This window comes from Zingiber officinale, chromosome 9B (assembly GCF_018446385.1).
Source record: "Zingiber officinale cultivar Zhangliang chromosome 9B, Zo_v1.1, whole genome shotgun sequence".
Lineage (NCBI taxonomy): Eukaryota > Viridiplantae > Streptophyta > Magnoliopsida > Zingiberales > Zingiberaceae > Zingiber > Zingiber officinale.
The window spans coordinates 96,553,612-96,576,420 of NC_056003.1; the positions used below are offsets into that span (position 1 = coordinate 96,553,612).

The 22,809-nt window shown below is 40.2% G+C and overlaps 1 pseudogene; it reads right to left on the bottom strand.

Moving 5' to 3' along the window:
- The window catches only part of LOC122023190, a 44,290-nt pseudogene extending 22,352 nt beyond the window's left edge, over nt 1-21,938 (bottom strand).
- Between the last annotated feature and the right edge of the window lie 871 nt (nt 21,939-22,809).

Here is a 22,809-nt window from a genome sequence, read left to right on the forward strand (position 1 = left end):
TTACCAAATTCATTTTATGGATATACTCTGGAAACGGAAGTGAACGTAGTACCTTTTAAGTCAGAACTCTCTACTCCCATAGAATTGCAGAATAGGCGTAAGCCTAGTCTAAAGCATATTCAGATTTGGGTGGTCTAGCACATAAGAGACACTGATAAGTTGGACATGAGTTCACTTGTTTATGAGTTATCCTAGAAAAATGAAAAGAGGTTTATAGTCCTTAAAATCGGAAGGTCATTGTTGGTACCAATGCCCGATTTTAGAAAAAGGACTATACTATGAACCACAAGCCCATGAATAAAAATTATTCTTAAGGAAATTAAAGGACACGTCTAATCTAGTACCAACTGTACAAGATGAAATATCACAAGAAACTGCAACACGTATCACAAATGATACACAATTGCAGAAAGTGCCTTATCGTAGTGGAAGGGTTGTTAGGCAACTTAAAAGATTCATGTTTTGGGAGAGTTTTTGGACTTGATCCCTGGTGGACATGAACCTGATCCCTGGATATATGACAAAGCACTCCAAGACAAAGATGCAGCATCTTTGCAAAGAGCAATAAATATAGAATTAGAATATATGTATTCTAATAGAGTCTGGGAGCTTATAGAATCACCAAATGGTGTAAAAGCCATTGGGTGAAAATAAGTCTACAATAGGAAAAGAGGGATAGATAGGAAGGTAGAAACTTTCAAAGCAAGGCTTGTTGAAAAAGAAACTTTTTTACCGGTAGCTATGCTTAAGTTTATCCGGATTCTTTTATCTAAGTAGATGTCAAGACAGCTTTCCTTAATGGAAGACTTGAAGAAAACATCCAAATAAAGCAACCAGAAGGGTTCATTGCAAAGAGGAAAGAGCATCTTGTGTGTAAACTCAATCAGTCTATGGACTGAAGTAAAGCTTCAAGGTCTTGGTACATCCGGTTTAATAAAGTAATCCAGACCTTTGGATTTATTTTATAACCAAATGAGTTTTTTCTATACAAGAAGTATGATGGAAACGTGGTGGTATTTCTTGTACTATACGTAAATAACATTTTTGGTAGTTGGAAACAATATCAAAGTGTTGTTAGAAGTAAGGGTATGGTTGTCCAAATAATTTAATATGAAGGACTTGGAAGAGTGTGCACATATTCTCGGGATCAAAGGGATCACAAGAAAAGAATATTGTGTTTATCTTAAGCTTCATACTATGCTAGCTCGTTTTAGCATGCAAAACTCCAAGAAAGGGTTTCGACCTTTCAGGCATGGAGTAACTTTATCTAAAGAGATGTCTCCAAAGACATCAAAATAGATAGAGGACATGAAGGCAGTTCCTTATGCCTCGGCTGTCGAAAGCCTAATGTATGTAATGCTATATACGAGACAAGATATCTATTTTGTCCAAGGCATAGTTAGCAGATATCGAAGTAACCAGGACCGGGACATTAGACTGTCGTAAAGCATTTGCTAGGCAGATAATTTGATCCCTGTGGGTTACACGAATTTTGATTTCCAATTAGATAAGGGACAATAGTAAGTCAACCTCGGGGGTTTTGTGTTTACTTTAGGAGGTAAAGCCATAACTATGGAGGAGTATTAAGCATAGATGTTTTTCATACTCCACTATGGAAGTTGAGTATGTTGATGGATCGAAAGCGCTAGAGGGGGGGTGAATAGCGCTCGTGGCTATTTCTTTTTTCGAAATATCGGAATCGTAAGATTAAGTAACGCAGCGGAAAAAGTAAAGCAAGCACAGAACGACACAGGGAGTTTACTTCGTTCGGAGCCTGGGACGACTCCTACTCGAAGGCCCGCGATCCTTGATCGCTTTCCGTGGGCAAAAACTATAAGCTCGTAAAATATTACAACTGGAATACAGTAGAAATTGCAATTATGTAAAGCTAAAACTAATACCGACAACAAAAGATCGAAGAGTCTGAGCTTCGGGTTGTCGGCGTCGAGTCGTAGCACTTCAAGGTCGTCTAGATGGCAGCACTTCACAGAAGAAAGCTTAGAATGTCTTGTTATTCTTTGGCTGCACCCCTGACCCTCTTTTTATATGACATTCCGGGCGTCTGGATCCCTTCCGGGCGCCTGGAGTGTGACGTGGCCAACCAACCAGGATGCTCCACGTGGCGAAGTCGTGCAGGGGATAAAACTTGGTCCCGGGCGCCCGGACCTGTTCCGGGCGCCCGGACCGCCTTTTTCCAGCAGGTTCCTCACCTGCAAACAAAGGTTAGTCCGAGCAAAATACCCTGCAAGACAGCGTCAGAATCTGATAAAACATAGTAAAGAATAAACGACAGTCTTCGGACTGTCTGGGTCTGACTTCAGATTTCCTACTGGAAACCCTAGGTCAACCCGACGCCTACTGTTCCCTCTACAGGGAACGCGTCCTCACCTACTCCCTTTAAGAACCAACAATCTGAGTGGTACTACTCTTGGACTAAGATATTAATTAAATGAGTTATCAGTAACTCACTTAATTAGTGGACATTCGACATCTTAAACACAGGGAGACTAACACACTCATAATAAGAAGGAGCCCAAAAATGTAATTTGGAATTTCTCCGGTAGTTCAATAATAATTCTTTAGTGTTATGAATTATTATTGATGAAGTTAAGTTGTGTGTTCGGGGCGAACATGGGAAGCTTAATTTCATCGGGAGACCAAAACCAATTTCTCCTCTCGGTCCCTATCGTAGCCTCTTGTATATAGAGATTTATACCTACCACATACCCACCTTCTTACCCATCCTAATGGGGCCGGCCAAGCTAGCTTGGAACCCAAGCTAGGGCCGGCCAAGACCAAGTGGATGAGCCAAGTTGGTGGCCGGCCAAAGCTTGGGTCCCAAGCTTAGGTGGCCGGCCACTAGAAAATTAAAGGGAATTTTTATTAAAATTATTTCTTATGTGGATATCATGGTTTTAAAAGAGAGTTTAAAATTTAAATCGTTCCTTTTATAGCTTTCTACAAAAGATTAAGAAAAGATTTGAAATCTTTCCTTATTTGTAGATTGAAAAGAGTTTAAAAATTAAATATTCTCTTTTATTAGTTTCTACAAAAGATTAAGAAAAGAATTGATATTTTCCCTTATTTGTAAATTGAAAAGAGATTTTAATTTTTAGAGATAACTTTTTTTTTGGAAATTATCCACATGATTAAAAGAAATATTTTAATTGATAAAATTTCCTTTTTACTAACCACCATGAAGGGAAAATTATTGGAGAAATTTTTTATAAATTTTCGGAAACAAATTAGGAAGTTTTAATTCTTGTGTTAATTAAAAACTCTCCTTGTTTTGTTTTTTAAAAAGTGGCCAACCATTACAAATTGAGAAGAGAAAATTGTTTTTAATTAAATAAATTTTCTTTTTCATGGCAAAAGAATTAAGGAAGTTTTTATTTAAATTTCCTTATTTGCCAAGACCAAGGATTATAAAAGAGAGGGTAGAGGTGCCTTCATTGCGAACGACTCTATTATTTTTCTTCCTCTCTTTTCTTCCTTGGTGGTGGCCGGCCCTATTATTTTTCCTTCTTCCTTTTCTTTCTTCTTCATTGGCCAGACCTTGTAATCTCATGGAGCTTGAAGATGGCCAGATTTTAGCATGGAGAAGAAGGAGAGAAAGGAAGTATCCCTTGGAGCTTGGTGGTGGTGACCGAACCACATCTATTCATGGAATATTTGTGGTGGCCAAATCATGCTTGGAGAAGAAGGTGGCTTAGGTGGATTCTCATCTCGGTAGATCGTTGCCCACACAACGTCCGGGATAAGAAGAGGAATACGGTAGAAGATCAAGAGGTCGTTGCATACAAAGGAAGGTATAATTAGTATCATACTAGTTGTATTTCTTTTGTATGAATTTCAAACACAAGAGGCATTAGATTCTAGATTTTCGGATTTGTTCCGAAGATGTGTTTCTTTTTCTTTGTTTTTGAATTTGTGATTCGATTGTTCTTTTTGGTTAACCTAGAGTTATTTAAGGAAATTAAATATTAGCTTTCCTTAAAAGGCATTTTCTAGGCGGTGGTGGTTGCTCCCATATCCAAGAAGGCCATGTGTCTCGCCATGCAGTCCTGGAAGCCAATTTTGAAAATTAATATTTAATGAAATTAATAACATAGGTGGATTTGAATCAATAGTGTTAAGTTCCGCTTACGATTCAAATCTAAACCATTAAGAACAGATAAGTTAAATTTGGAATCAATGATGTTAAGTTCCGTCTGTGATTCCTAATTTAACTTCTAAAGAATGTTGGTGCAATATCCCTCAGGTCAAGGGTGACCTGGTTAATCAAGCTGAGTCTTGGTTAGGGTTTAGATGTTTGACAATAAGATATTGATCGAAGAAGAGTCATGTAGGTCAAGGTTGACCGGATACTTGACTGGGAAGTCCTAACTGGCAAGTTAGGCAGAAGGAAGTCCTAGTGAGTGAAGCTAGGCAGAAGGAAATCCTGGTGAGTGAAGCCAGGGAGAGTGGATGAAACTAGGTAGTGAGAAAAGTCCTGGTGAGTGAAGCCAGATGAAAATTCTTAGTGAGTAAAGCTAAGTAGTGAGAAAGTCCTGGTGAGTGAAGCTAGGTAGTGAGAAACTCCTGGTGAGTGAAGCCAGACAGTTGAGAAGTCCTAGTGAGTGAAGCTAGCCAGATGGAAATTTTAGTGAGTGAAGCTAGGTGGAAAAGTCCTAGTGAGTGAAGGTAAGTAGTGAGGGAGTCCTGTTAGTGAAGCCAGACAGTTGAAATCTAGGTGAGTAAAGGTTGACCGGACATCTAGTGAGTGGTAAGTCCAAGTGGGTTAAGGTTGATTGGACACTTGGTACGAGGAGAAAAGTCAAAGTGGATCAAGGTTGACAGGACACTTGGCACGGGGAGAAAAGTCCAAGTGGGTCAATGGTTAACTGAACACTTGGCAAGAGGAGAAAGTCCAAGTGGGTCACAGGATTGACTGAACACTTGGTGACGAAAACCTGGCAAGTCAAGGGTGACCAGATGCGAGGCATGATGTAGTCCAGCAGTCAAGGTTGACCGGATGTTGGTTAGGGAGGTTTGGGACTTGGTTTTGGGCAAAACCAGTCTTGGATCGATCCGTGGATCGATCCAGGATGTGGATCGATCGGTGGATCGATCCGACAACTCAGATCGAGCCACGGATCGATCCGTGGATCGATCAGAGGTCCCGATCGATCGCCCGATCGATCGGGGTCTTCGCGCGATAAGCGCCGGATCGATCCGTGGATCGATCCAGCGCTTTCGATAGGCGCTGGATCGATCCGTGGATCGATCCAAGCCTCCCCGATCGAGAACATTTGAATCGATCGGGATCCGACCGCTGGCGCTGGTTTAAAGCCGCGAGCGTGGTCTTCGCATCTCTTCACGAGCTCTTCTCAGATTCATTCCAGCTCCTCCACAGCTCTCTACAAGCACGTGATCGCCAGTTCTTGAAGGTTCTTGGAGGCTTTCCAAGTCAAGAGGCGGATCTATTGCAAGAGGAAGAAGTTAGGGTTAGGGTTTTTACTGCACATCTTGTAAGCTTTTGCTTAACTTGTATTTCCCTTTCTTCTTCTTGTATTGAGAGTGTTGTAGGGCTTCTCCGCCTTTGGTAGTTACCATAAAGGAGTGTTATTCATAGTGGAGGGTGTGTGCGTTGGTGTGGATCCTTGGATTAGTCACCTCTTGTGAGGTGGATACCAAGTAAAATCCTAGTGTTAGCGTTTTGTGTTTGTTTCTGTATTTTCCGCTGCACATCCAAGAAGAAACAAGCAACGCCAAGCAACGAAGCGCACCGAGCGAACGCGCCCCTCTAGCTACTTTTGGTCCTAACAAGTGGTATCAGAGCAAGGCCGCTCTTCACCGGAATCATCGCCGGAAGGGTCAAGCATATCAAGAAAAGCTAGAGGGTGAAGAAGTTGGAGCAAATTCTTCAAGTTCAAGACTTTATCAAGCTCAACTTCAAGATGCAATTCCAAGATGGACTTGGATTTGACACAAGGGTGGCTCCACCATACACCTCCACGAGCTTGATTCTTGGAAATCAAGAATCGAAAACTTTCTTATGATGGAGATAGAGCAATGGTTTGCTCTTACGGAAGGCTTCGAAGCTCCAACAAATTCCAAGGGCAAAGCTCTAAAGAAAAGCAAATGGAGCCCGGAGCTAGTCCAAAGGTGCGAGGCCAATAACAAAGTGACCAAGCTTTTGGTCAATCTATTGCCAAGCACCATCCTTTGCAAAATTGGAGAATTTGAAGATGCAAAGGATTTATGGAGCAAATTGGCCAAGCTTCATGAAGAGATCCCCTCCACTGTACCGAATCAAGAAGTATCTAAAGAGGGTGACTCTTTGGAGCAAGACCAAGAGGAGGACTCCGAGGTTGGGAGATGCTCAACCTCCGAAGAAGAGGAAATCCAAGAAGCTTCATCCTCAAGGGAATGCAACGAAGGGAACAAGGAGGGAGCATACTCCTTGTTTCATATTCAAGATGATGAAGCCTCCACCTCTAGGATTGAGGGGGAGCAATCCTTGGTGACACCGGATCAAGAAGAAGGAGAAGCTTCTACATCCGGGTCAAGAGAAGAAGAGGAGGAAGAAGCTTCTACCTCCACAAGTCAAGAAAGATCAAATGGAGAAGCTTCTACATCCGGAACAAGTGCCATCCCTACACAAAAAGGTATAAATATGTCAATTAATAATAAAAATCATATAATATGTTTTGAGTGTAGGGAAAGTGGGCACTACAAGAGCAAGTGTCCCAAGTTTGCCAAAAAGAAGGGCCAAGTGGCAAAAAAGGGCAAGGTGAAGCCCAAGGAGACCATCCCCGGAACAAAGAAGAGCAAGGAGCACATTGTGTGCTTTTTGTGCCAACAAAAGGGGCATTACCGTAGTCAATGCCCCAAGGGGAAGAAGATGGTCAAGGCTCAAGGAGGCCCTAGTCAAGGGGGAGCCTCCAAGGTAAAGAAGAAGGTATCTTTTATTGAGCCTACTCCTTTACATTATGGTAAAAAGCATGATAGTTCTAACTTTTATCATTTTAATGCAATTTACCATAAGAATAGAAAGCATGAGGGCTTTAAGGAAAAGCATGTGGCCCTACATGCTAAGACTATCACTCCTAGGGTTAGGAATGTAGATAAAAGTCTAGGCAATAACTCTAAGGATTTTAGATACAAGCCTAGAAACCAAAATGCTCATGGACTTACTGAAAAACCAAATTCTAAGGATTTAATGATAGAAAATCAAGTCTTGAGATCAAGACTTGATAAAATGGAAAAGACCCTAAAAAGGATGGAAAACATCCTAAAAGGGCAAAATGAGCAAAACCTAGGGCTAGGAAAGTCAAAGCCATCAAATAGCCATAGAGGTTTGGGATACAAACCAAAGGCTAAGAAGGATGTGCCTAGTTATCATAGGGTTCCATATAGTTATGGAACAAACCCTAGGTTTAGTGGTCAAGTCAAGAATACTAGGGAAGTCATCCCTAAGAGTATTTTTGCAACCAAAGTGACTAAGACTTCTAAGAAGTCTAAGAAAGTCACTAACAAGGTCACAAGGGAGGCTATCTCTAGGGTTGACCTAGAAAATGTGACCAAGGCTTCTAAGAAGCCCAACAAGGTCACTAGGAAGGTATCTAGGAAGTTATCCTAGTGAGTACCTAGAGCATCCAAGGAGCACCAATAGGTGTTGGGTTCCTAGAGCATCTTCTCTACCCCATAAATGGGTTAGAGAGTGTCAACTCAATTAGAAGGGTAGTTAACCCAACTTTGAGGAAATTGACACTCAAGGAGCATTTTCAAGGTTTTGTTAACCTTTGAAAATGAAATGGAACTATTATTTACTCCTTGAAAGAGTAAAATGTGCCTAGTGGTGAAAATTTGATTTTAATCTTAAAAGGCACATATTGGGAAATTCATAAGAGCTACCAAGTTGGGATTTTGGTATGTTCTTAGGAAATTTAAGGCAATCCGGGCCTAAACTTTAAAGTGCTACTCTTGTGGAAAAATGAAATATGCCAACATTTGAGGAATATGCTTAATTTCAATTGGCATAAATTAATCAAGGGAATTAGAAATGTCAATTTAGGTTTTGGCGTTTTCTTGACGCACTTAAGGGCAATCTAGGTTTAAGTTGTAAGTTTAGCTAAGGTTTTAAGGATACTTAGATAGTTAATCTAGGTATATTTTATTTATGCTAAATCTTGCCATGATTGTTTGCCCATCATATGTCATGACATCATGTCTACTTTTGCATTCATGACTTATTATGAAAAAAAAAATACAAAAATACCATGTCATGACATTCATACATCATGTAGTTATAGGATATTTTCTTTTGAAAATTATTTCCTTTTGATGTATGCCATAACATTATCATGCATTAGTTTAATTTCTTATAATTAAGGATAAATGGCATTTAACAACACTTATTAACAAGTGACATCCTTGGTGGATGTCTAATATATATCTAAAATGCCTAGATAGATATGCATGATCCCTAGATTAGGGCAAAACCAAAATCTACATCTCACAAGACCTATAAGATGACTTGTATGTGTTTTAGTGCACATTAGATACAAGTGAGATGTTAGGATGATGAACAAAACTCAAGATGTTGATTTAGTGCATTCTTTTGAGTTTTAGGTTCATCAAAACACATAGTTATGTGTTTTCCCATCATTGGGAAAGCTAATGTACAAGTCATGTGCATTATGCCCAAGGAACATGATGGGATATTGGTTTTGAAAATGTTTTTAAAATGTTTTTGGAAAACCTTGGTGAAGGCTATCTTTTGATAGTAATCACCATTGAATAGTTAGACACAAACTTGAAGAAAACACTAAAGTTTTTGCAAGTTTTCAAGTTTGTGTCAATCTTTGAAAATATGATGTATTTTCATAGAAAACTATTTTTCCTTGATAGTATATGCCCTAAACAATGTCTACACGAAGTTTCATAATTTTTGGATTTTTGTAGAATTTTCTAGGGGTTTCTGAAGTTGACTGAAATGGAATTTCAGCAACTATCAGAGCTCCGATCGATCCATGGATCGATTGGAGTGCCTGAATCGATCCGTGGATCGATTCAGAAGGCAAGTCTCCCGCGAGCAGAAGCTCGCTGGATCGATCAGCCGATCGATCCAGGTAGTCTGAATCGATCAGTGGATCGATTCAGAAAGGTTCAATCGATTGGAACCCAACTCCAATCGATCCAAGTTGCTGATTTTGGCTGGGAAGGCCTGATTTCAGCATCTTTGAACCATGGTTAGTCCTTGTAACCATTCCAAACCCTTAAAAATACACTTGTATACATAAAAGGGTGTTTTCGTGTTGAAAACAAGGATGGAATGGTAAAGGACGACTTCATTGAAGTTTAGGTTGAGGTTTGTTTCAAATTTTGAATATTTGAACCTCAAAAACTTCTAAATTTGGGTTTCCTAAAGTTTTAGGGATTCCAAGTCATTGTTGGTGCAATGACGGAAGTTACCACCATGTCTTTAGGGGAAGGTACTCTTTAAAGACATGAAAAACTATTTTTCATGAACCTTGGAAGGTGGTTAACCTTCTGTTAAGAATATGCTCAAGGTTGAGCATGGGTTGAAAATGGGGAGTGGATATCCTCATTTGTTCAGAGGTTTCAAAGGATAATGCTCAAGGATGGGCATTTACCTACATTGGGGGAGAATGTAGGGGTAAGGATAATGAAGGGTATGGGACCTTCAGTATCGTGTTGATCACAACGAGTGATGTTGTGAAGAACGATGAGTAACTCTTCAGGGGGAGAGTCTTCAACAAATGGAGGTGTTGAAGTGTGCCCAAAATTGGAGCATAGGTTGATGTGTCCAAATATGGGTCGATGTGGTTTATCAATAAGGGATTGATGTGTGCCAATAGGGGGAGAATGAAAGGGTTTGTGAAAGGAAGTAAGTTAGGCTTTCATTACCTAGAGGGAGTTTGCCCTCTTAGGGGGAGAATGAAGAGCTTAACTTATGCTTTCATTACCTAGTGGCATGAAGAATGAGGCTATGGGATTAGCCTAACTTACATGTGGAATTGTAAGTGGGATTGTGGTATTGTCAAACATCAAAAAGGGGGAGATTGTTGGTGCAATATCCCTCAGGTCAAGGGTGACCTGGTTAATCAAGCTGAGTCTTGGTTAGGGTTTAGATGTTTGACAATAAGATATTGATCGAAGAAGAGTCATGTAGGTCAAGGTTGACCGGATACTTAGGGAAGTCCTAAGCGAAGTTAGGCGAATGAAGTCCTAGTGAGTGAAGCTAGGCGAGAGGAAATCTGGTGAGTGAAGCCGGGTGAAAGTCCTAGTGAGTGAAGCTGGACAATGAAGGTGAGTGAAGCCGGTGAAAGTCACGGTGAGTGAAGCCGTGAAGATCCCGGTGAGTGAAGCCGGTGAAAGTCCTAGTGAGTGAAGCTAGGCGAAGAAAATCCTGTGAAGTGAAGCGGTGAAAGTCCTAGTGAGTGAAGCTAGGCGGATGGAAAACCCTAGTGGTGAAGCTAGGTGAAAGTCCCGGTGAGTGAAGCAAGGAAGAAATCCAGATGGATCAAGGATGATCGGACATCGGTGTTGGGAAGTCAAGTAGGTCGAAGGTTGTGGATACTTGGCAGGAAGGAAGTCGAGATGGGTCAAGGTTGACGGACATCAGTGGAAGTCAAAGGTCAATGGGTGACCAGATACTTGGCACGACGAGTGGAAGTCCAAGTAGGTCAATGGGTGACCGGATACTTGGCACGACGAGTAAAAGTCCAAGTGGGTCAAAGGTTGACCGGACACTTGGTGGGGAGTCTGGCAGGTCAAGGGAGTGACACGAGGCATGATGTACCAACAGGTCAAGGTTGACCGGATGTTGGTTAGGGAGGTTTGGGACTTGGTTTTGGGCAAAACCAAGTCTTGGATCGATCCGTGGATCGATCCGAGGATGGATCGATCGGTGGATCGATCCAGTTATTCTTCCGATCGAACCACGGATCGATCCGTGGATCGATCCAGAGGTCCCGATCGATCAGCGATCGATCGGGACGAGTCGCGCGATAAGCTGGATCGATCCGTGGATCGATCGGAGCTCTGAGGAACTGGCTCGGATCGATCCGTGGATCGATCAAGCCCCCGATCGATTCGGAACATTTGAATCGATCGGGATCCGGCCGTTGGCTTTAAAGTCGCGAGCGTGGTCTTCGACATCTCTTCACGAGCTCTTCTCGGATTCATTCCAGCTCCTCCACAGCTCTCTACAAGTGATCGCCAGTTCTTGAAGGTTCTTGGAGGCTTTCCAAGTCAAGAGGCGGATCTATTGCAAGAGGAAGAAGTTAGGGTTAGGGTTTTTACTGCACATCTTGTAAGCTTTTGCTTAACTTGTATTTCCCTTTCTTCTTCTTGTATTGAGAGTGTTGTAGGGCTTCTCCGCCTTTGGTAGTTACCATAAAGGAGTGTTATTCATAGTGGAGGGTGTGTGCGTTGGTGTGGATCCTTGGATTAGTCACCTCTTGTGAGGTGGATACCAAGTAAAATCCTAGTGTTAGCGTTTTGTGTTTGTTTCTGTATTTTCCGCTGCACATCCAAGAAGAAACAAGCAACGCCAAGCAACGAAGCGCACCGAGCGAACGCGACGAGCTATTCACCCCCCCCTCTAGCTACTTTTGGTCCTAACAAAGAACACAATTGGTTATTTAAGGAAAGATTCGACACTTGTACAAAATTTTTGTACAGTGGAGTCGGTACGATTTTCCTAGGACTAACCAACAGTTCGATCGACGAAACCCAAGGATCGGTCGATCGAACATTGACCATTTTTATAAAAAGAGCTGAGGTCCTAGGCTCAGCAATGAATCCATTCACCAGCTCATCTCTGTTCAAAGCTGCTCATACTGCTACTCTGTGCTTCGTCTTCAAGCAAGCTACTACTTCAATCAAGTGCCGGCCAAGCTTCATCTTTCATCTACTGTTGGTATAATTTTATATTGCTTGCATTGTACTAAATTTCAAGTAAGATAGTAGGTTGTTACTATCTTACTCATTTCATTATATGAATTGCTTCTTTCTGGAGGTTTCGGAAAGAAGAGTTTTAGTGGATTACCTAACAGTGCGGTCAAGGATCGCGGGCCTTGGAGTAGGAGTCGACGTAGGCTCCGAACCAAGTAACCAAAATTGTTCTTTACTTTCCGCTGCACTACTTTGATTTAAACATTGAAAAAGAAAAGAGTTTTTAAACGCGGGATTTTCACCCACCCCCCTCTATCGCACTCTTTCTATCCAATAATTTATTCCTGCTGTTTGTAAATTGTGATCGAGCAAGAGTATGAAATTGATCTTATTCTCAATAGTACAAAATTAAGTTAACATTATAAATTCACCAAACAAATCACAATTAAGCACACCAAGTCAATATCCACCGATATAACTATTGGTGCAATTGACCTCTAGGGTTTTGATGTTTGACAATGCACCGAAGTCTGGTCAGTTTGACCAAGGGTTAATCCAAATAGGACTTGATGTTTGGAAGAGAGTAGTCTAGTCAAGACTAAATGGCTAGCAAGAAGAAGTCCTAACTGGAGGTTAGGCAAAGTGGAAGTCCTGGTGAGTGAAGCCAGGGCCTAGTGAGTGAAGTTAGGTAGTGGGTGGAAGTCTTGATGAGTGAAACCAGACCCTAGTAAGTGAAGCTAGGTACTGGAAGTTCTGGTGAGTGAAGCTAGGCCTTAGTGAGTGAAGCTAGGTGGTGGAAGTCCTGGTGAGTGAAGTCAGACCCTAGTGAGTGAAGCTAGGTAGTGGAAGTCCTGGTGAGTGAAGGCAGGCCTTAGTGAGTGAAGCTAGGTGGTGGAAGTCCTGGTGAGTGAAGTCGGGCCCTAGTGAGTGAAGCTAGGTGTAGGAAGTCCTAGTGAATAAAGCCAGGCAATGGAAGTTCTAGTGAGTGAAGCTAGGCAACCCTAGGGGGAGATAACCCTAGGTTATATGTGACCAGCTAGTTTTCGATCGACCGTGCGCGGTCGATCGAACCAGTGAATCTTGAATTCTGTTAACACTGTTTTACCTTACCATTTAATCTATTATGCTAACTAAATGTTGCAGAGAAGTTCAGCTAGGTCGACGGGCCGACCGGATAGCTGGCACGAAGTTCAGATTGGTCGACGGGCTGACCGAATGTCTGGGAAAAGGTAAGTAAAGGTAAGTCACTAGAGGAGAGTGACTGTGAGGACGTGTCCCAGTTGAGGGACAGTATGCGTCGGTCCAGTTTAGGTCCATTTGGGATCCCTACATTGAAACCTTGACTAGTTCCTGGTCCTAGGAGGACAGGAACTAATTACTCTATTTTTTATTGTGATAACACTTGTCTTGCAAGGTATTTTGGACTAACACATTTGTTGCAGGGCAAGAAAGTAAGCAAAGAAGCAAAGCTGCCTTCGGGTGAACAGTACCCGAAGGAGCCTTCCATGGCTATGGAAGGCGCCTCTGTACTGTTCATTGAAGGCGCCTTCCATGGCAATGGAAGATGCCTTCCACAGATAGAATTTGATCGGTTCGAAGATAAGGCGCAGCGATGTCGAGATTGATTTTTGCCTCATTGGAGGCGCCTTCCATACTTATGGAAGGTGTCTTCCAAGCCTTATATAAGGTAGTTTCGAGGAGGCATTGGATCATGAAGTACATTCGAACTACTACACGTACATTTAAGCTTACGATTGCTTCCGGTTCTTGCTCTGACTCTGTTGCGAAGTTGCTGAGCCCAACGACTGCTCCAAGGAGTTTCGATCGTGCCTGGCAGACAGACATCAACACAAAGTGCTTTATTCTTTGATCCCTGAAAGTGTTGGTAATATTTTTTTTATTGTACTTAACTATTATAAAAGGCAAGTGCAGTGTGTTGCACTTGGCTTTATTTCTATTGTACTTGATTCTCTCTTCCAAGAGTACCGGAAGAGATTTTTAGTGGATTGTTCATCAATAGGTCCGCGGGACCTGGGCCTTAGAGTAGGGGTCACCGAAGGCTCTGAACCAAATAAAAACTGCTCGTGTTTTTCTAGTGTTGCTTTCGTATTTATTTTCCACTGCTTACTCGATAATGATTTTCAACGAATGCTATTCGCCCCCTCTAGCATTTTCACGATCCAACAGTAACCAACATATAAATATTCTTCTTGCAACATAAAAAACTAATAGATATTGTAGAGATACACATCAAGTCAATATCCAAAGATTATATTCCATGAAAATGCATGCATCCTCCAAAGTTTTCAAAAATCAAATACCTTTCCTACTCAAATGTAATCTAGCATGCATTCATTTCACTTGAACCACACTTCATCAATTTCAACTATAAAGTATTTGAGATTTATAAACTGTAAAAACACATAAATAATATATTAGTAAAACTAAGTACTAATCACTTTGCAAAGAGAAATTTTTAATGTACCAGTTGACCTTAGTGCTTGAATTACTAAAAGATTATTGATTAAGTACTTTCTTTAATTCGATACTAAAGCATTGTTGGAAAATTCAACAAACTTTCCTTAGGGCATAACTGGTAGGGCAACTAGTATATTAGTAAAACAACAAGATTCAGCTACAAACATACAAATATTAGCTCAAACTCTTTCTCATCACACACATACACAGAGTAACAAAGTAAGAATTGTCCAACTGGATCATGACTAATTGACTACTACCGAAATAGTAACAGTAGGGAAATCCTAAGAAATGCTCAAAGTCCAACAAAATTCAGCAGATACTAATAACTTTACAAAAAGATACTAATGAGTTAGTTTTCAAATCAAATATGCAAAATGGAAGATATTGTATTATTACCATTGATGGAAGTGAATCTTTGTGGCCAACTCCAAAATTTTCAATTATATCTTTCATATATCGCATGATATAAAAATCACATTGCTCCGCATTTGGTTGTCGATGAACCTATGTTAGAAAAGAAATTTTTAAATAACTCCTTCGAGGACAGTGAAATAGTTACTAATCACAAGGATATATCTTAACAACTTCCCATGTTGATTGTTTCCAATCTTGCACTTAAATGATTGTTAGCTTCATAGATCTCAATTTTTTTTCTCTCAGTCTCTTTGATTTAACCCAAAAAATCCAACACTCACCAATGCAGGGTTAATCAAGCCAATATGGTTTTTTCTCTCTTGGTGCATCATTTCAGTGATCTCCCCTCTCCATGTGCATCATTTGCGTGTGTCAGTCTATAGATCCCAAGAGTTGTGCCCTTCTCTCTCTCCGTGCATTATGCAACAAATCTCTCCTCTCTCAAGGTGCATCATTCTATAGAGATTTCAAGCCAATATGATGACATTTCTTCCTTTGATTTAACCCAAAAAATCCAACACTCACTAATGCCCTAATATGGTTATCAAGCCAATATGTTTTTTTTTCTCTCTTTGTAGTTAAAAGATGAATACGTTCGTCCTCAGTGCCTCCGTCAGTTTGTCCCAAGGCTCACACAGAGGAGGTAAATCATGAGCGATTACTAGCCTTTGAAATAATGATTAGTACATAAGGAAGATATTTTTTTTTCTCTCTTGATGCATCATTTCATAGATCTCCCATCTCCATGTGCATCATTTGCACGTGTCATTCTATAGTTCCCAAGTGTTGTGCTCTTCTCTCTCTACCCACATCATGCAACAAATCTCTCCTCTCAAGGTGCAACATTCTATAGAGATTTCAAGACGAATGAGTTCTTTTCTCTCTGTGTCATTCTAGGGATCTTAAGTTAGCTCGATCCTTCTCTCTTCGTCGTGTTTGTCATCCATGAACCTCAAGTCAAATTAGTCCTCGCTCTACATATGCCATTTTACACACATCTCAAAATATATCTATCCCCTTTCTGTGTGTCATTTCGCAAACATATCAATTAAATATCTTTGTAATGAGTATATTGAAATAGCTTCAATGTTAAGGAGTTAGGTTTAAATGTGTAAAGGGTTATTTGTAACATCCCTTATTCATTAGTAATATATAAAGGTAGAGACAGCTACCTAGAGGAATCTTAATTGTCCCCTCAACAAATACTAATGGCATGAAATTATTTCCGTTAACCACATATGGCTATGAAAAATCATAAAATATAATTCCACACTTAATTGATAGAGAAAACAAAAGCATAGTACAATTGAATGAATAGAATGGTCTTTGGATTTCAAATGTGTCATTAATGTTGGATACAAATAATTTATTACCGGATATATATAAGGTATTAATTGAATTTAAACTGCTCTGAATTAAATTTAACTTACAGTCGAGATGACCTGAGCGGATAATCTCAGGCTGTCAGCAAAGGTTGATTTCTGCAACATACCGAACAGCGGCTGATCGGACTCAGTCATCGAGTGGGCAGATCTGCTGAGCAGCAGGTCTATATTTCCGAGCTGAGCAGCCAAGAGATAGGCAGACTGATCGGACAAATCAGCGGTCCAACTAGAGTGACCGAGTAGTACGGTCGGGTGGGCAGAAAGGTCCGGCGAGCTGACAGGCAAACCAGCCAGTCGGGTGAAGCAGTCTGGCCGAGTGCGGACAGACCGGTCGAAGCAGATAGGCCGAGTGGCAGACAGGCCGGTCAAAGACTGGTCGATTGGGTGTAGCGGCACGTCAAGCGCAGACTGGCCGATCGGGCGAAGCAGATAGGTCGGGCACAGATTGGCCGATCGGGCGAAGTAGACAGGTAGATCGGGCGAAGCAGACAAGCCAAGCGCAGACTGGCCGATCGGTCGAAGCAGATAGGCCAATCGGGCGAAGCAGACAGGCCGATCGGGCGAAACAAACAGGTCGGGCGCAGACTGACCGATCGAGCAAAGCAGACAGGCCTATCGGGCGAAGTAGACAGGTCGAGCGCAGACTGGCCGATCGGTCGAAGTAGACAAGTCGGGCGCAGACTGGCAGATCGGGCGAAGCAGATAGGCCGAGCGCAGAGACCGAGCAAGTGGCCGGTCGGGCTTTGACGCCTAGCGGAACCGGAAAAACAGAGCGAGCAACGGACCGAGGCCTATGAGAGTCGCAGTTTCCTTGAAACAGATTCGCCCCACCTCCGACAGTGCTTCGAGGCTTACTCGGGTCATCTATTTCACAGGATACAATGGTTGACCATGAACTTCACCAAGCACTGGTGGTCATGGAGAACTGACGGGCACCCGATTGCTATCACGGGCACTCCGCCGAGCAGGAGTTGCACGACAGAGGAGGGGACACTGGTGGAGAGCTTCTGCTGCTTTTTCTGTGTGTGTTCTCTGCCTGTGATCGCAGTCTCCTTATATAGGAGCTCAGATCAACGGCAGCGTTAATGGTCGATTAATGACCATTACTAGCTGAGCAGTGAAACATCTACTGTTTCACTCATTATTACTCGAGCGCTTAGATTCTGCATTAATCTCAAACTTAATGCATCCGTTATATAGCAACAAAAGGTTTACGTGGCAGAATGTTGGTTGTTCCACTTGGGCGAATTTTACCCTGACATTCGGCGCACGCAGGTCGTGCCCGCACACAAGTCAACATGGTTCAGTGCAATCTGGGCCCTGGATTTGCACTCATTATTACTCAAGCGTTTAGATTCTGCATTAATCTCAAACTTAATGCATCCGTTACACAGTAGCAAAAGGTTTACATGGCAAAACGTTGATTGTTCCACTTGGGCGAATTTTGCCCTGACATTCGGCGCACACAGGTCGTGCCCGCACACAAGTCAACATGGTTCAGTGCAATCTGGGCCCTGGATTTGCACTCGTTATTACTCGAGCGTTTAGATTCTGCATTAATCTCAAACTTAATGGATCCGTTACACAGTAGCAAAAGGTTTACGTGACAAAACATTGATTGTTCCACTTGGGCGAATTTTGCCGCGGCATTCAGCGCAAGTAGGTCGTGGCCGCACACAAGTCAACATGGTTCAGTGCAATCTGGGTCCTGGATTTGCACTCATTATTACTCGAGCGTTTAGATTCTGCATTAATCTCAAACTTAATGCATCCATTACACAGTAGCAAAAGGTTTACATGGCAAAACGTTGATTGTTCCACTTGGGCGAATTTTGCTGCGGCATTCAGCGCACGTAGGTCGTGGCCGCACACAAGTCAACATGGTTCAGTACAATCTCGGTCCTGGATTTGCACTCATTATTACTCGAGCGTTTAGATTCTGCATTAATCTCAAACTTAATGCATCCGTTACACAGTTGCAAAAGGTTTACATGGCAAAACGTTGATTGTTCCACTTGGGTGAATTTTGCCCCGACATTCGGTGCACGCAGGTCGTGCCTGCACACAAGTCAACATGGTTCAGTGCAATCTGGACCCTGGATTTGCACTCATTATTACTCAGTGTTTAGATTCTACATTAATCTCAAACTTTACAGTAGCAAAAGGTTTACGTGACAAAATATTGATTGTTTCACTTGGACGGATTTTGCCTCAACATTCGAGGCACACAGGTCGTGCCCACACACAAGTCAACATGGTTCAATATAATCTAAGCCTTAGATTTGCACCCTCCCTACACACCCACACATGAGAGAGAGTCTCTCCCCATGCATTTGTTGATTCCCTCAATACATGTGAATCAATATAAACCAACCAACAAGCCTTGAAGCTATCAATGTGGGACTAAAGTCTTATTCACAATGGAGCTTCTCTTTTCTTCCACCTTTTCTCCATTCACATATTTAATAATTAATATCTGAATAAATTCAATAAATGTAATAGTTGAGTGTACATTATCACTGAGGAGTCTAAGATGAGAAACCTGAATAAAAAAGTTTAAAAAAAAAAAGAAAAAAAAAAAGAGAGAGATTAACTCACTATCACTGTGACATATATCATAATTATTCAAAATGCCAAATTAGTGGGAGTAGACCGACCTCACCACAACATTGCTCAAAGAAAATTTTGACATCTGTTTGAGTTACCTAAAACAAAATATACAAGTATGATCATGGAAAGAATATTTTGATGGATTTGGATGAAAATACTTTTAAATTATTCGTATAATATTGTAGCAGAAAACCAAAAAAATATGGATACAAAACTAAAGGAAAACACCAATCAACCTTTTTGTCAATATTTGTGCAGTAAACAGTCCTGATAACCATGTCATTTTCATCCTTAGACTGCTTGGTACCAAAAGAGTTAGTAAAATTCAAGAAAAATAAATGGAATAAAATACATATGAAGACTAGTAAAAGTTTAGACAAAAAATAAAAACCAACTCACTTTAGGAAGAAACTTTTGATTCACGGATATGATTGCAGTCTTTGAGGGTAAGACTTTCACCGAAGAGCAACCAATCACAGCCCCATCAAGGTTTAAAGCTTTCATCGCACCATCTAATAGCAAATATCTATTGTTTTCACATCACTCCATGAAAAGGACTAAAATTTAGGGACTCACCCTCATCTGAAAACTCTACAAAGGTAAACCGCAAAATTGAATGGGATCACCACAAATACGACAATCAACTACCTAAAAAATACCAAATTTACAATAGTCAAAGAAAAATGTGGTACAACAATCATTTAAATGGATAGGTCAACAATGTAGGCAAACAAGCAAGCTAAGTGATATAAACTAAAAATTATAGTTTTAACTAATAACTAAATTTACAGAAGACACTCCTTTCCCTTTTTAGCATCAATCAAATCATTCATCTTGCTTATTTCTTCATCTTTGCCTATGCTTTTCACTATCAAAAACTCACAGTCGGATCCCTATCTTCTCTCTTGCTATTTGGAATCAAACCTGTTAAGAAATTCACTCCATTGAACCACAGTCTTCTACTTTTATTATTTCTCCCTATTTGAGTTATATCATCTATCGTATACTACTATCATTTATGCATATATTAGATTGCTTGATACATAAGTTTAAATTTTAAGAACCTAAAACATTTAAGGTTATTGATTGAAATTTTTAGACTTTCAAATCTTTTTTTTTTTTAATTTACAATAACCAAATAGCACCAGATCAGCTTTAACTTGGAGGCTGAATAAATTGCAAGTTACTGATACAAAGAAGAATTAGCAGGCTGAAAACCAATATTAACTGTTTATGATTTAGTATAGAAATGGAAACTAATAAGCTTCAAAGGCTAAGCAGCCTATAGCAAATTATCACATACAATGAATAATTAGTAGGTCAGGTCATCAACAGTTGACTGCTCAACTTAGCTTCTTTTGAATCCCAATGATCAAATAGGCAATTGCTAGATAAATCTCAGTAGTTGGTGTTCTATTGTTTAAATCATGGACAGAGATGAGACAGTGGGAAAGCTTGAAATACTATCTTCCTTTTCCTTAATCTTTAATTATTTTGTTCAGAATACGATTAGAAGGTAAAAATAAACTCAACATTCAAATAAAATTTCACATATCCAAGAATATAATAAGAACTCAACATTTGCCATCCATATTAAGCTACTAATTGTGTTACTAAATCATTACTGGAGAAAATGTATTTGAGAAAATACAACAGCAAATTATACGGCAACCATCCAATGTCAGCTACATGGATCTTTTCTTTGCCATGGAGCTCAATGTGAGGCCATCTTGATAGTGTTATTCAGATCATTTGGATGGTTAAACTTCATTATGTATTTCTCTCTTCAGCAATATTGTCCATAATTGAATTTCCTTAGCTAACTAAATATATTAGACATGAAGGAAGTATAACTGGGTCCCTTGTCTATGTCTAGGCAATTTGTTTCACCTAATTTCTAAGGATATCATTTGAGTGATCTTGAAATGTTTTCTAAAATTATTAGATAGAAATTTTCATCACTCTATAACTTACCGAACAACATTGCTACTATTGGTATACGGTAATGGAGATGTGGAAATATGGGATTTGGAGATTCCAAATTTGGTAAATAACAAAAGAAATAATGCACCATATTGCATCATCAAGAAATGTTTCAGCTAGTTGAAATTTGAGAAATTTACCTGCCTATAGTTAGAAAATATTTCAGCAAGTTCTCCTCAGTCACCTAAATTATATAAGCAAAATTTCACATTTGAGTAATTAACATTAGAATCAGAATTAGAATTGTCCGAAAATTCATTATTGAAAGCTACTAGTGTGTTTTAGCATTTAGGAAATGGTAACAATGCAACTAGAAGGATATGACATCAACCGAAAATAGAATTAACAACAAAATTTTCTCTAAATTTACTCACATTCTGATCAAGATCAGATACATAAATAGTACACCTAATGCTACGCTCGTTCTTAGCTCTTCGAGCTCTATCAGTCATCCTCCTCCGACCCTAAGGATAGCCATTTCTCTACTGGAAAACAAACATAATAGCATTTCCATCACAAAAAATGTCCAAACGTTGTTTTGAAAAAAAGGAACTAATAGAAATGAAAATCCACCAAGAGCAGAGATAATAGGAGATTACGAATACACTTATGAAATTCTATCTAATATATTTTTACATTAATTCTTAAAGGTGAAGTGCTACAGTTGAAAACCCACTAAAAAATTAGTGATTTTTAATAGGTTAAACCTAAAACCATGACAGACAAAATACTCATTCATAGTGTACAAAATAAATAATGAGTTGAACATAAAATCAAGGCAAAGAGGAGGGAAATTACTTGGCGATTAAGCTAATAATTCGACGATCCACCACCGCTTGAGTCCCTACTCTTACCACCATCGCTAATCGGCCCATCTCCATAAGAACCACAGAATGCCACGAAAATGGGTGCATCGGCAGAAAGTTGACTATTGGGTTTCTAAGTGTTGTCGGCGGTGGAAGCGAAGACCGTATAATTCGAATGGAAGAACTCCTCGGCGGCCGGATTTAGATTGGAAATCAAATCAACAAGCTTTCGCACGTCACTATGGTATACCTCCGACGCCTCCATCTGGCAGTGGTAAACCTTCGATGCCTCAAGTTGGAAGTGAATGAACTGATCATCCACCCCAACCACCTTGTCCGCCACCGCAGCCATTAATTTTATTCATAAAAAAAACTAAAACATGAATGAGAAATCGATCGCAAGCCTACACTAATTAGAAGGCGGCAGTGGCGGGGGTCGAAGGTGTCACACGACGATAGATGGTGGAGGTGGGAAAATTTAGTGTGTTTTTGTTATTTAGTTTTATTTTTTTTTTTTGGTTTGGGGGATTGGTAATTATAGGTGGAAGAGTTAAAGTGTTGAAATTTTTTGCCAAGTATAGGTGGGAAAAATTATTTTTTTTGTTATTTAACATCACTTTTAACAACACTTTTTACTATATGGTTTCGTAGATAGGACAAGGAAATGCTCATAGACATCGGATTTTAAAAAATGCTATTAAATTCAGTGTGTATTATCGAAAAAGGGGATTCATATACACTGGTTAAAAAAATTGGTGTATATGAACAAAAATATGTGCTCATAGACATCATTTTTTGAAAAAAATCGGTTTAAAATACTCAAAGACATCGAAAATTGCTTAAAACTGTTGTTGTTCCATAGGTATCTATGAGCATTTTTCTTGTAGTGTTTGGTTCGTTGATGTCCGTTCCGAGGACGATTCATGTAGGTTGTCTTGAGGGCTTTCTTCTTTTTGAGATTAGGGAAGTCGTGCTTGTAGTGTCCCTTCTTATTGCATCCAAAGCATATCACATTTGCCTTGTTGTTGGATGTGGACTTGATCTTCTACAAATCTTTTTTGGTAAAGTCCTTCTTTCTCCTAGTGAACATCTTTCTTACCAGGTTCACAAGATGTTCTTCATCGTCTGAGTTTGGGTTACACTCACCTTCTAGTTTTGGTTTTGTTTTTAGACTTTTCTTTGGATGATCTTACAACAAGAGCAATACCTTTCTCAGTGGATTT